This window comes from Carassius auratus, chromosome 25, assembly GCF_003368295.1.
Source record: "Carassius auratus strain Wakin chromosome 25, ASM336829v1, whole genome shotgun sequence".
Lineage (NCBI taxonomy): Eukaryota > Metazoa > Chordata > Actinopteri > Cypriniformes > Cyprinidae > Carassius > Carassius auratus.
This window is the reverse complement of record NC_039267.1, coordinates 13,529,868-13,545,084: the sequence shown is the minus strand read 5'-3', so window position 1 is coordinate 13,545,084 and position 15,217 is coordinate 13,529,868.

Below are 15,217 nucleotides of genomic sequence, written 5' to 3'. Positions count from 1 at the left end.
ATAGCATCTATCCCAACAAACTTTGACATGTGGGATATACTATGGAAATTGAAAATTGGACATCAATATTCCAATATTCAAACCTTGCAGCGGATGTCAATACCCATCACATATGGAAAGCCAAACAAGCTGTGCCCTCTAGCAGATAATGAATGGACAAGGGTCTCATTAAATGAGAGCAAATCCTTCTGAAACACAGAGAGGTCAACAGTTGGATTTGAAATCAGTGTAACTCCAAGACTTTTAAATGTTGTTTATAACATTTTCAATGTTTTAAACTTCTTAGATTTAGATCATTATTTAAATCACAACAAAAAAAACTGTATTGTTCCTATTGATGTATTCTCAAGGGATTTTTAGCATTAAGAAAATGTTCTGAAGGCAGACCAACTGACCACAATAAAACAAGGCTAAACACAGACATAAAGTGACCACTGACTCTTTATGGAAACTTTAACTCCATAGGTCTGCATAGTAAAAATCTATATTTCGAATTAGATTATTTGAAGCCATTGCAGTGGGTGTGCATTTGTGCTTTCAAACATATTGTTTGTCAGGAAATCTTATGAAACCAAAATGAGAAATGCAGCTGCTATATGTGTGAATGCTCTGAATTTCAGAGCCTAATTTGCTCAAAAATGACCCTAAAGGACGGTGATAAACAGTCTTTGTAAGTAGCCATGTGAAATGGTAAATCTAATATGGGAAATATACACATAAAATAATTTTTCAATAAACAAGCAGTACTTTGGCTTTAATTACAGAATTATTTAGCTGACCTCATCCTTGTTGTGTAATGCATGGTTTTTATGACATATTTTTACTGAGTGCTGGAGGTATAGGTATCATTGCATGTTCTCACATGCTGAGGTTGTAAAGTATTTGTTATTATGGCCTTCATTAGTCACTCAACTATATCTGACTCAAGCTCTTTGCATTCAGAATTGGACTTTGGAGACATAAACAATCAAGCAGTGTACACAAAACCACTGTTATCGAGTTGCACAACACAGTGAGGTAAAATAAGCAGGTAATAATGTCTGTTATCTTGAACAAGAGCTCTGAGAATTAGGGAGGAAGCAGAGACGATTGGATCACTTTTTTGGTTTGTTTATTTATTCAGAAAATATTTAGCCTTAAGCTTTGAAATTTAGAATTGTAAAACATATTGTGGCAATTAAAAATAAAACCAGTTGACCAATCCTTTCGGCTGCCATACTGAACAAGAATAAGTTTGGGAATCGGGAAGTCTTTTTTACAAATTAGATACTATGAAAATGCTTGAACTGCTACAAAGCACAGACACGACTTTTTGCTTTTGCATCAGCTTCGGATCATCACAAATAGTTTGTTTTATTTTAAATGGTGGCATAATTCAGTAAGTTTTTCTGTTCTGTCCCTTTGGTGCTGGCTGGGCATTATGACCCTCAACGTGAATTATCATTATTAGTCTTATTATAGTAATATTGTATTTTCTACTTACATTTACATTTAGGCATTTAACAGATGCTATTATCCAAAGCTGTTATCCAAAAATGAGGACAATATAAGCAATCAAAACCAACAAAAGAGCAATACGTTTAAGTTAGTCTAACACAGCATTTTTTATAATAATAATAATAATAATAATAATAATAATAAGTAGAATAGAGTAAATAGAAAATACTTGCTCTATCTCCTTTGCATTATTAATGTGATGGGGTAATTGTTGTATATTGTGTCCTGGGAAATACATATTAAAACAAGAGATGATGCGGATCCATGGCTTTATTTCTATTCTACTGGGATTATCGTTGTTGCGGTGAGTTTAAAGGAACACTCCACTGTTTTCCAACTCGCAACTTTTCATTTTCCGTCTGTCTTAGTATACGATGTTGCTACAGAAGAGTCAAGTTTTAAATAGGAAAAATATAGAAACTCTTTGGTAATTTCTGAGCGAGATGCTTATGGTCTAATCCGATTCAATGATCTATGCTAAACTAAGCTAAAAGTGCTACCCCCAGACCCAGAGATCGGCTGAATGGATTCAAAAACCGTTTAACTCTAGGGGAGTTGGAAAATGAGCCTATTTTCAAAAATAGTGTAGTGTTGCTTTAATACATGCTTCATTCGACTCAGAATTGATTAATTTATTATTGGAAAAATATGCATGTGAAATATGTAATTAATCCAAATCATCTGATTCATCAACAAAAATCTCCAACCCAACAACAACAAAAGCATTACTACTTTGGACTTTTCAAATTTTTAGCCTACAGTTCCAGTCCCCATCCACTTTCAATTTATATTTGAAAACAAAGTTCTTTTTGATCAAGAGGGTAAGTGATGCCATAGCCTACATTTAATTCGGGGGTGAACTATCCCTTAATTTGAAATTCCCTTTAATCCTAAAATTATTTATATACTACTAAAATAGATTTTTAATTGCACCGTCCATGAACAATTAGTTTCAAATAGTACCATAATGGTAGCCACAAATATGTATTCTACCCCTCAGACTGAAAACAAATCCCTCCCCCGTCGTGTGCACATTCTTTGTATGGTTGTTTTGATCGGAGTGAAGCGTGTCAACGGGTTCAAAAGTGGGCGAGGCTCATCGGGGCTACGCAGCGTTCAACTCTTTCCTCAAACCCAGTGCGCGATGTCTTACACGACGAACGTGTCGTATTCCAGCGAGAAAACTTATATCTTTTCTCGCATCCTTATCAAAACCTTAAATGTTCCAGATATGTTGTGCACTGTGTTTGTCCTCAAGTGACCCGCCGCAGAAGTGAGTACATCCCGTTCCTGTGATATTAATAGCTCCCTTGCGTCACCAAATTGTGCTAGACTGCTCTGCTAGACACGCGATGCTAGCCTAACGAGCAGCATCCATTTCGCACTCCCAACAAACATCGTTATAAAAGAGATATCTATCGGGCATCAGATGACTGTCTAGGTCGGATGTGGGAACGTGTGCACAACGTCATACGTGATGCATTGATTCTACAGAAGGGCTTACCAGGAAGTGGTTATCCTATTCTGTTTAGTTCATGAGTCTACTTAAATAAGAATCTTATTAGTGTGGAAATGCAAAACCAAACCAAAGTTGCACAAGCTCAAGTTAGTTTAGTTATGCAAATTATAAATGTAGACTAGGTTAGAGGGAGCAATGGGTAGATAACTATATCATCAACAGGTCCCAGTATCAATACATACAGTGTTAGTCAGTATACTGTAAGAAATAGTTTGTAGTGCAGTACTAAACATTATTTCTGTATCCATTAGTGCTAGTATTGACTGCATATGTTCTACTTTCAGAGTCGACACTAAACTTAATGGCAGTGTCATGTTTTCAATGTTTGCAATGCATGGCTTGCTCACCAGTGGATCTTCTGCAGTGAATGGGTGCCATTAGAATGAGTCCAAACAGCTGATAAAAACATCATTGTTATCCACAAGTAATCCACACCACTCCAGTCCAACATTTTGTGAAGCTGCGTGTTTATATTTAGGAGATTTATAACTTCAAACCATTGATTTTGGTTAAAATACGAGTCTTTTATTCATAACATTGCTTTCTCTGGTGAAAAGGCCATCTCGGCTGAATCAGGAGAGAAATGTGCACAGATCAATCTCTGTTTGCATTAACAGTTCAAAGCAGTTCTAAATAAGTATTTTAGTGGATAATTTTACAGTACTGTTAACTTTAATCTTTAGCAAATGTCAAATCGAATTTTGAATCCATTTTTAATACTGTACATACATGCATAAAGTCTCTTGTAGCATGTAAAATGATTTCAGTTTGTAGTTTTTTTTTTGTTTTTTTTTTTACATTTATTTAGACAAAGCCATGTCAGTCAAGCACATCTCTTTCCAGATTCACCTAGGTAAATATTATGTTTATCCTCATGTGTCTCTTAAGGTGAAAGCCAACATTTAAATCAACACTTGATGCTTAGAAATCCCCATATCATTATAAATGATTCTGTAAGCCTATTTTGGCATTACTCTTGATCTTTGTAAACATACTTCAGTTTGTGTGATTCACATCCACACCTGTTGTTTTCAGGAAACTCTTTAACCATAATGCCACACGCAGTTTGCAATTGCGTACTAACATGCCCTGCAGTTGCAGCGTTGCATAATGTGTATCTGGTTACATTATTAGAGCAACCGCTGATATCATTCATTAGCCTAATATAACAACGTGATGCAAAGTAATGCTGATGTGATCGCCTTTCACCAGCTTCTGCTGGAGTTTACACTCGGGTGCAGTGGGATCCTGGCACGGCCCCAGAGGAAGGGGGAGGATAGCAGACAGAGAGGAGGAGGGAGAGAGAGACAGACAGAGGAGGGAGGTGGATCTCTCAATTGCTGGGTTCAGCGTTGTAGTCTTTAGGGAGTTTGGGGTGTTGCTGCATAGAGACAAACCTGACTTGGCTCCCCTGTGTATTGCACACAGACAAACATATTCAGTAACAAACAACTCACCTAGATATTTTTGTAGACTTCAGTAGGAAGTAAGCAGAGTTAATGCGCTGAGAGTATGCAGGTGTGTGTTTCTATGCCACTGGCATGAGCATTCTAGCATGATTAGCATTTCATTTGCACGTTGTTAGCATGATTAGCTTGCTACTAGCAGGTTGCTAGCATGCTCACCAAGTTACTAGCATGTTGCTAACATGTTTCTAGCATGATTAGCATGCTACTAGCATGTTGTTAGTATGTTACTTCTATGATTAGCTTGTCGCTAAGATAGATTGATTAGAAATATTATATGAGTTTGAATGAGTTTAAATTGATTAGAAAAAGTACATAGAAGGGAAGCTTGATTGAGTCTAATGGGCTTCAGTTTGTTTAGATTTGAATTTTGACAGTTGGAGTTTGAATAGTCTTGGCTCATCTGAACATTCCGTCAATAAATCTATGGGATTTTTATTATATTATTCTTAATTTTTATGAAAACCTTAAATCAAATCAGTCTTGAAAATATATATCACACATAAATCGGATCAGTCTGAAGAGCTGGGCTGGGTTTGGTGGTTCTAGCTTGAAAGCTCTATGAGGAGATACGTTCAGAAATTTTGTCTAAGAATAATAAAAAGCTTAAGTAGCAGATCATTAAAAAAAAAAAAACACTAAACGAATAGGTGTTTAATGTGCAGCAAACCACTTCCTTCCAAGTTCGAAATCAAAATTTAGTGGCATTTTCATATATATGAAATATCATGTTAACTTTTTAAAACAATTTTGCTAAGTCACTGTAAAAATGCTGAAAACCTTTTTTTTTAAGTTACCTATGCCATGGCAAATTGTAAATTCTGTTAACTTCACATTACATTTTATTTTATTTTACTCTAAATTAATTTGATATTTAGTTTTTGTTAGTAAAAATGATTAATTACTATATAAGTGAAAACCAGCAAAATGACATTCCCAGAAGTCCTTGTGTGACACATGACTATATTTTATGTAAATAATTGTCTTTGTTCAAATTTTTTTTATCCGTGATGTATATTAGGGTGTTTCATTTCTGATATTTAAGGCTTTTAAAGGATTAATTTTGTGTCCCAGTGTTCCCTGAAGGTGTTTTGTCTTTGCTTGTATGACCCTGTGGACCATCTACATGAGTGTTGGCCATCAATTTTTTAAAATGAGTTTTTGCTACCATTTTTTCAACCGAATATAAATTTACAGTGTAAATATATTTAAAGTTTTCCTTTTCAGGCGGTACATCGATTAAGCCTGACAACCGTCATGTATCACTTTTTAGGTTTATATATCACAAAAACACTTTTAGTAATAATTTTAGCATTAGTGTTTTTTCTTTAAGATAATTTATTGTGCTTGTGTAAAATAAACTTAAGTGCAGGAGACCCTCCACTTCTTCACAACCCCATGTCTACATATGTCTACATAAAGAAACAGTGCATCTTGTTTCTCTTAGCAAACCGGCAATTATGAGACCCATGGAAGTGACCAACATCACTGGGTCTCAGTTCAGTCAGTTCAGTCAGAGCCTCACCCAGACAACAGGCACCATGCAAATTGCAGCACAACCCCAAACACACACCCACTTACAATTACCAGTGAGACAGGAGCCCCTACGGAAGGAGTGTGTCCCTCTGAAGCAGACCCAGACAGACAGTAGAACAGGACTGACAACTCTGTGATGAGTCTTCTGAGTCACGAAAAGCAGAGGCTCTGCCTATGGGCCTCACTTTTTATTACCCATGAGGCCGTTTTGTACTGCCATTAGATTCTGGATCATATCTGAGCAATGCTTTGTCATATCAAAATAAAACTACCCAGGCTGAATGTGTGTTGGATGAAAAAGCAATGGTTGTAAAGTTATAAAGAAAAAAATAAAAATAAATAAAGACTCATCTCTGAAATGGTTGCTATCTCTTATAGATGCGCAGTGCTACAGTAGTCACTTGACTCAATACTGATTAGATTGCTTTTTGTTTTCTCATGGAAACTGCAACACTTTCAGTTCCTGTCCTTGAACATTAGGAGACTGTGTTGCACAAGAAGTCTGTTGAAATTTGTAGATTTTTTGTAGAAAATACAATGCTGCTCAATGTCCAGAACTTGCGGCCACAAGGTCAGGTACCGGTAGTTGTAGGTTGTTGCTATAGTATTAGTACAGTGGTTTTTAGCATGTTGCTGGGGTGTTACTAGGGTGTCTTGGGTGCTTTTGTATGTGCCCAGATGTTAAAAGATCCCAATCACAATCTTTATGGGATTATTTTATGATCTTGCATATGAAAATCACAAGTCTGATGAAAAAGTAATAGCACACTTCTTCTCAAAAAGTTGCATGATTTGAAATATCATTCTTATCTGTGGGGTTAGGATAGCGATGCATAATGTGTAGATTGCTTACAAATTGTTGTCCATTTCTGATTCCAAATTACATGATCAAATCTATATTTCAATACATTATACATTTTAAGTAATTTAATCAGACTACTTTATGATTACTTTTGACCTAACTCGTTCATTTTAAATAGGATAATGTTGTGCCATATTGATATAAAATTAAATCTATCAATAAATATCTATCAATAATTAAACATTTTAACATTGATGCGTAGTCAGGTGTTCATTCAACTCTTAGTATAGCAATAATAATGCATTACATGGTTTATTCATTCTATAGCCTACTGTTTCGATACAATTTAGATTCAGAGTAAATGGAGTTGCTAAGTAATGGGAATATCCAAAATGTTATTTGAAAATTTGTGTTCCTTTTAGGCTGCATAGCAACTAAACACTAAATATTGTCACTGGGAATTCCTCTTTCTGAAATATGTTGCTGCTAGCTCTCTGCTAGGTTCTTCTAAAGTGCACAACGTTCAGGACATTGTGAAAGTGGGTCAAATATTTGTGAACAGGGACAGCCTTTAGTCATGCAGATGACTAACAAAATCTCAATGTGTTATTTTGTCTGAATATGTGTGTGTGTGTGTGTGTTTGTGTGTGTGTATGTATATATATATTTAGATATATATTTAGATATCATGAATGTAAGCTTTAGGGTTCAGTTAAAGGCTAAAACAATCAAGTACATTGGGTCTCCTTTCCACAGATACCACATGGCACACGCTAATCTCATTTAGCCTTTGCCCATAGTCAACTTGAGCAGGTATATTCAGTCCACTCTACTGAAGCATAGCCAATTACGACATTTCCTTCCCATTTGTTGTGACCCCCATCCCCCTCTCACACACACCATCTGTGCTTCAGATAATATACATCCACAGATAAGGTACCATAAATACAAGGCAAGACAGCTATCATCAGCAAGATTAAACAGATGCTAACAGACCGACTCCAATCCATGGCTCGGATGAAATCGGCCTTGCATTTTTACGCTGACTGTTATATTTGAAATGTAGAATCAAAGTCTAAGCTTTAAAGATGGACATGTTTTATGAATGTCCCTAGTTTCTGCGCAGTGTTTTTCACTGTGTAGTTCTATTCGCCTTTGATCCACCTCAGTATCTGATGAATGCATTTTATCTGCAAGGACTGGATATCGGTACAATTTTGCAGATTTAAATTAGATTCTGATTTACAAGCCCTCTATATTTAAATTGCTTTGATTTGATTCCAGTTCATCTGAGAACATTTCATTTGTACTGTCCAGTTTGTTAGCTTACGAAAGAAGTCTACTCTCCGCTAATGCTGTAAATTATACAGCACAGTGTTTTTCTGACACAAACCAGTAACTCATCTTTTTGAACTATTCGTGAAAAGAACTGCCTCAAAATGAATTTGTTTTGGAACTGACCTTAGCCAGTGTTGTGCCATATTTAATTTTTTTTTGACATGAATTAAAATGAGGCTATGAGAGATAGAAGTACAGTGTGTTCAGTGTTGTTTAACAATATACTGATTGTTCAGCTGATGAAACAATTTTTCTGGGAAAAAAGATAAACTTTCAGTAAACAAGAACTCAATAAGAAAGTGGAAAGTTGTGAAAATACATGTACACTTGTTTTGTTTTGTTTTTGAGTCACTAATTTGTTCATCAATTGGATTATATTGATCCGGCCATTTGGATTCGATTCACTAAAATGAATCAGTTCATATGAGTCCATGAATTGGACTAAATATGTTTGGTTTTTTTCATGCAGCCCATGAGGACGATGCAATATAATGCAATCTTGTCATCAGTACACTGTCGTTTTATTGCATAACATTCAAAATAGGCCACAAAATCACAATCATGAATATGAAATCAATATTTTGACTTGCTCTTTCATCTGCAAATACTACAAATATGTCAAACCAGATAAAGAGCAATATTGGCAACAGAGAAATAGGATGAAGGTTCAGTCCTCATCAGACTAGAGATCTTCCTCTGTGCATATCCAATTGTTTTTTTTTCTTTGCATGTCCCTCGTTTCTTATCGTTTCATCTCAACTGTTGCTTGCCGAGACGGTGCTGGTGCTCCAACGATAAACAACAATTGACTTCAGTGTCTTCTCCACCCAAATGTTCTGTTAAGAACTAGATAATAACCCTCCTGCATCCATCTTGACAGCAGGCATATTTGTTTCGCGTTTTGGGCTTTCAGCGGACCCACAATTACTTGGGTTTCTCTGCAGTCACAATCTGTTCACATCAACCTTTAAAGTTCAATTGCAGGTCTCGTCTTTGTCAACAACTATGGTACGTAACAAGCAGCAAAAAATAAAATGGTGCATGTAAACAAGATTGTGTTAATGTGAAATAAAGCATAAGACTGCATTTCAGATTTGTTCTGTTAACATGTAGTGTAATCTACCAAATGGCGCTGAGGCTCACCACAAATCACCAAGAATTCGAGCTGAGCTATGTGGTTTGCAGTCTCAACACACTGACCCACATTCGTCTCCTCCATTTAGCAAATGAAATCCTTGGCTAAACTGGAAACATCTTAATTGATTATTTGCGTATGGCATATACAATGTTTAGAGGTATCATACTTCAGTTGTAGTGCAGTTCTGTAATATTTATGGGACTTTGAGATGCCATGTTAAGAATGATAAAGCTTCTGTAACCTAACGACAAAGCTTTATTTGGCTAGTTCTAGTAGCTGACAACATCATTTGACTTAGGCAGAACAAATATTGACTGCTCATGCTTTGTTTTACACAATAATCCCAGTCTAGTCAGTCTTTGTCTCGTGAGCCAGTCAAGCATTACAGAGACTGATACAGATCTTTGGTGATTATATTCTCTTGTTGACGTTCATTTACATTATGGTCATATAATGGAGAGTTTGTTACTGTAAAATGCATGTGAGCTTGGCCGTGGTTTGAAATGGGGTTTGTCTCATAGTAATTTAGGTTAGTTATAGGATGCTATATGCTGGTTAGTGTAGACATGTGCGATATAGACATGTGTAGTAATGCCATATGACTCTCTCGTGAGTAACAGACAGCAGACATGTCTATTTTTGCCTCTTGTTGTCTTGCATTCTTGGAAATGACCCATACAGCAGATTTGTTGTTGCTCAGAGCAGTCAGCTGGTGATATGAACATCAGTCGAGTAGTAACTCTGGTGCGAATGCAAAAAAAAAAAAAGGTTTCTTGTTTAGAACACAAACAAATGAATTCATTTGAGCTATATCTGATTCAATAATCAAAATATAGTACACAAGTCGTATGAAGTACTTCTATGCCATTTTTTCAGTTCTTGTTGAGTATTGGCATTGACTGGAAAAGAGCAACCAGTGCAGTCTCAAAAAGGTCTCCTTTCATGTTTCACAGGAGAAAGAAATTTGGAAATAGTAAATGGTAATGGAAGTTATCAGAAATATCTCTTTAGCATGATTTGGGAGATCTTGAAATGGCAGTTTCCAAAATCTCTTTAAACCAGAGCTGAGAAAGAAAAAACGCAAAATAGTGTGTTTAGTCCAGCCCTCTTGGATATAACATCTGGCTCTCATGACTGCAGATGTTAGTTTGATTCTAGAAGTTTACACAGCTTACTTGGAGATGAAAAGCCTGAGAGTTTTCTCCTCCCATTTCGGCAAGGCACGTCACCCTGAATTGAACCTTGGGAGTAGACTTAGTTAGCATAAAATCTAACACCAAAGAGACCACTGCTGAAAGAAAACAGAGAAGGGCTTAATGCAGACCTTCACACTGAGGAGAGAAGTCACTCCATTGCTGACAGGTGACAGGTCAGAGGACTTCTAGGTTAATAGCCATTGGCACCTACACCAACATCTGATGTTATTTTTGTTTACTTAAAAAGTTATTAGGCTCACAGAAGGAGCCTCCAGTTCCAGATATAAGGGCTCCCACAACTCACTAGCCATCAAATCTTTCACAACTCATCAATTCCAAGTTAGTGAGCAAGAGGAAGCCTCTACAGAGGGATTTTCCCTCGCTCAGCCAAGTGTCCTGTTTGGGGGCATGACCTTTTGTCCAACTTTGTTCTCCGAGTAGAAAGGGATTGGAACATACAATTACACGGCTCACTAGGGTTCCCCTTCACCCTTTCCAAAACTCAAAGAGGGGGATTCATGGAATGAGGTAACCCACAGGGAGAATTTCTAAGAAGTGTTTACCCTAAACGTGAGCTCTGCACAGTGCTGAAGGCGGAGAGAGAGCAAAAGAAAGGGAAGTAGGTTGGTCCTGCAAAGACACATTGAGGTTGTTCCACCCATGAGGCCTCATGGTTTCAGGGGCAAATCCCCTTTTTCCCAAGACCCAGAGACAGGTGGTTGGTTAGGCTGCTGATTCCTCCTCCACCACCCCTCTGCTCCCGAGACACCAGCCCCCAACCAATCTGGTGCAGGACATGTAAATGGCTACACCTTGGGAGCAGAACAGAAAGGACACCACCCATTTGTATGTTTCTTGTCAATGCAGAACACCTGCTTTGTTTTGATGGTTCAGCCCCCTCAGCAAAGGTTAGGAACAGAGGAGAGTCATTAAAATACCTACATATCATCTAAAGAATATGTTTTGTTTGTTTTCTTAAACGGTTGCTTATGCATGAATCCCTATTTCAGTTGCTCATGGTGCTACAGACTGGACGAACTGTAGAGATTTGATTTGCGGTATCTACCTGGTAAGCTTGATGGACGGATCAGGCCATATCTAAGAATGAGAATATCATGAAGACTTGGGGGTTCTCATCAGAAATAATAGATCAGGACTTATCTAAGGACTACAATATCATGGAGACTTGGGGCTTTTCATTAGAAAATTTAAAAATCTAGCATCTGAGAAACTGAGAAGGAAGTTGATGCTTTACTTGGCAGCATGTAGACTTTATAAAACTCTTAATCGCCAAATTATATAAATGAATAATTTAGATGGACAGCAATGGGCCATCTTTGTCATGAGTGGCTAAGCAGTGGCATCATCAAAAATCATATTGGACATCTTGAGTTTCATTGGAAGAGATATTGAAGTATGACAATTCATCAACACAGTGAGTATCAGAAGAAAGTCTACTTATAAAAAGCAAGAAAACACCAAGGATCAGCATGGAAACGGCACCATTGTTTACACAAAACATCCTGTGTAATTACAGTAGGTCTCTCATGAGAGTGATATGACACCTCTCCCAGTCCGTCTCCCGTGTTCGCTCCCTCCCACCCGTCCCAGCCCCCACAATTCCACACAGGAAACAAGCTGTAATCCTCATTACTGTTGTTTTTACTGCTTTGTTAGGGCTTGCTGAGTTGTGCTCAGTCAACACAACCACTTTTTTGAACATCTGACAATTAAAATGGGAGTCTTGGCACAAAGAGTACATACACAACTATGTGGAAAGACTGATTTGAGTTAAATGGTTAATTATGAGACCCAACAATAAAAAAAGATTGCATCTGTGCTATAGAGAAATCTAAAAGTGTTAACACTTTTTCTTATAGGAATAGGGGGGGAAAGGCATCCTGGCCCACTTTATAAATCCCACAGTGCATCCAAAGCACTCTGTCATGTCATATTTCACATTTTGTTCGAGGAGAAAGGCTTGAATTTCACATCTGTGTTCCAGTTGACAATGTTTTGTATCATTCAGTGCTAACCTTTGACAAAGCGTTCCCATCACTCCATCCTTAAATTAATGAAATCCTCTCCATCAGTAATGTTGTGTGTCCTGATGACATGACATGAAAACTGTGGTTAATCCTAATGCTTTCCACATGCTTTAAGAAATGTGAGCTAGTCTAAACCGTAAACAACAGTATGAGGCACTGCAGGGCTGGTTAGCATTTTTAGCTAGCCATTGCTAATATATTTACCTTTAGCAACCAGCCTTTCTCCATTTAAAGAGCATTTAGAATATTTGTGTATTTCCTAACAACATATAAATAGCAAGTATTTAATTATAGTACAGCAGATAGTTTTCTTTAAAGTCTCTTTTAACCAATAAATGGACATCTTTTGAGGTATTATAGAACTTGATTTCATATGCTCTGTTGAGCATCAATTGGCGAAACATTAAATGAGACAATTAGTAAATTAATTTTCTCTTAGATATTTTAGTAGTTTTATTTTTTTTATGGGAAAATGTAGTATGTACATATTTCAGAATATAGTTTATTGTTCCATTAAGGAAAAAGTATTTCAAAGTAATTCCAACCTGATCTCAGTAGTATTCATAGGTATTCATACATAATGTTTACACATGCAATTTTTGGAACGTTTTGATGTGCAAAACATACACCATGGAAGTGACTGTATCTTAAAGGTGAAAAAGTATTTAGATATGGGCAGCATTAGAAATTTAAATAATCTTTAGACAATCTTCACAATTGTAGATGTATTTACATTTTCACTATAATATATGTTTCACCCCTACCCTAAAACTAAATAATCTAAAAAACTAAACCGGTATATAAATGTACTATGACAATAATATTATTGATTAAATATTCACAAAATGTTCACTCATTTCAACTTTTCAAAGTAAATCTTTGATAAAGTGATGGATTCCTTTTAAAGGGGTGGTTCACCCAAAAATGAAAATTCTGTCATTAATTACATTAATAACCTTCATTTTATGAAGCTACAAGAATATGTTTTGCATGCGTCGAAGACTGACATGGAAGTGAAAAAATTGTTGAATAAAGGTATTATTTTTTGTTTTCTTTGTACACAAAAATATTCATGTATCTTCATAAAATTATGCTTGAACCACTGATGTCACATGGACTATTTTTTATGATTTCCTTACTACCTTTCTTGGACTTCAATGTGTCAGTTCCATTGCTGTCTATGGAGGGTCAGAAAGCTCTCAGATTTCATCAAAAATATTTTAATTTGTGTTCCAAAGATGAATGAAGTTCTTGCGAGTTTGGAACGACGTGAGGCTGAATAATTAATTGGATAGTTCACCCAAAAATGAAAATTCTGTCATTAATTACTCCCCCTTGGGTCGTTCCAAATCTGTAAGACTTTCGTTCATCTTTGAAACACAAATTAAGATATTTTTTTATAAATTCCAAGAGATCTCTGACCCTCTCATAGACAGCAAGCATACTACCACAGTCAGGGTCCAGAAACGTAGCAAAGTTAATATAATCCATGTGACATCATTGGTTTCAACCGTAATTTTGCGCAAAGAATATGAAAAAAACCTACTTTATTCGACAGTTCGTCTCCTGCGCATCACCCTGGCGCCATTTTAGAGAGTATCCACTCAATGTAAACAACATATGCTGTTCTTTGTCAGCCACAACACACGGATACGTTGTTTTCTTTCAAATCAAGGCACGCAACATATCTGCGTGTTATTGTTGAATAAAATCATTATTTCTGTTTGCGAACAAAAAGTATTCTCGTAGATTTGTAAAATTACAGTTGAAACACTGTCAAATAAAAAGGTGGCGTTTGCGCAGTGGATAAGACACATGCCTTTGGTATGAGAGAGACGGGATTTGAATACACTGTGAGACACCAATGTGTCCCTGAGCAAGACACTTAACCCCTAGTTGCTCCAGAGGCGTGCGACCTCTGACATACATAGCAATTGTAAGTCGCTTTGGATAAAAGCCTCAGCTAAATATGTAAATGTACATGGATTATTTTAATGATGTCCTTGCTACGTTTCTAGACATGACTGCGGTAGTATGCTTGGGACGTCTATGGGAGTGTCAGAGATCTCTTTGAATTTATCAAAATATCTTAATTTGTGTTCCGAAGATGACCGAAGGACTTGCAGGTTTGGAACAACGTGAGGGTGAATGACAGAATTTTCATATGTGCGTGAACTATCCCTTTAAAATGAGTTGACAACAGTGCCAGAAATGAAAATGTTTCATGTCAAATGATGTAAATGCATCGAATAAATGTGAAATATGGCGTGGAGCGTATCAAATGCCATTCATTTGCATAAAACCAACCTCTTAATTCCAAGTCTCAAGAAGGCCAAATAAAGGTCACTGGCTTCAATTTCACCAACTGTGAGTGATGTTTACCTGAAGGAGAGGCACGTGTCTGTGATGGACTCACACTTCAGGCATGCGGTGATGTGGTAATCGACGGGTGCGCCCCTCACTGCATGTGATACTGTGACTTTGTAATGACTGTCAGTAAAAAGATTAATTGTATAAAAGCACGCACAAAGAGTTTAAAAAAAAAAAAAAAACATGTAAAGAATTAGATTCTAAAGACCATAACAGTCTCTCCCTTGTCTGTTTTGACATATCCAGTATGTTCTGCTGTACTTCATTCAAGATTGACTAGTTGAACTAGTAGAGCCACAGGTTCAAA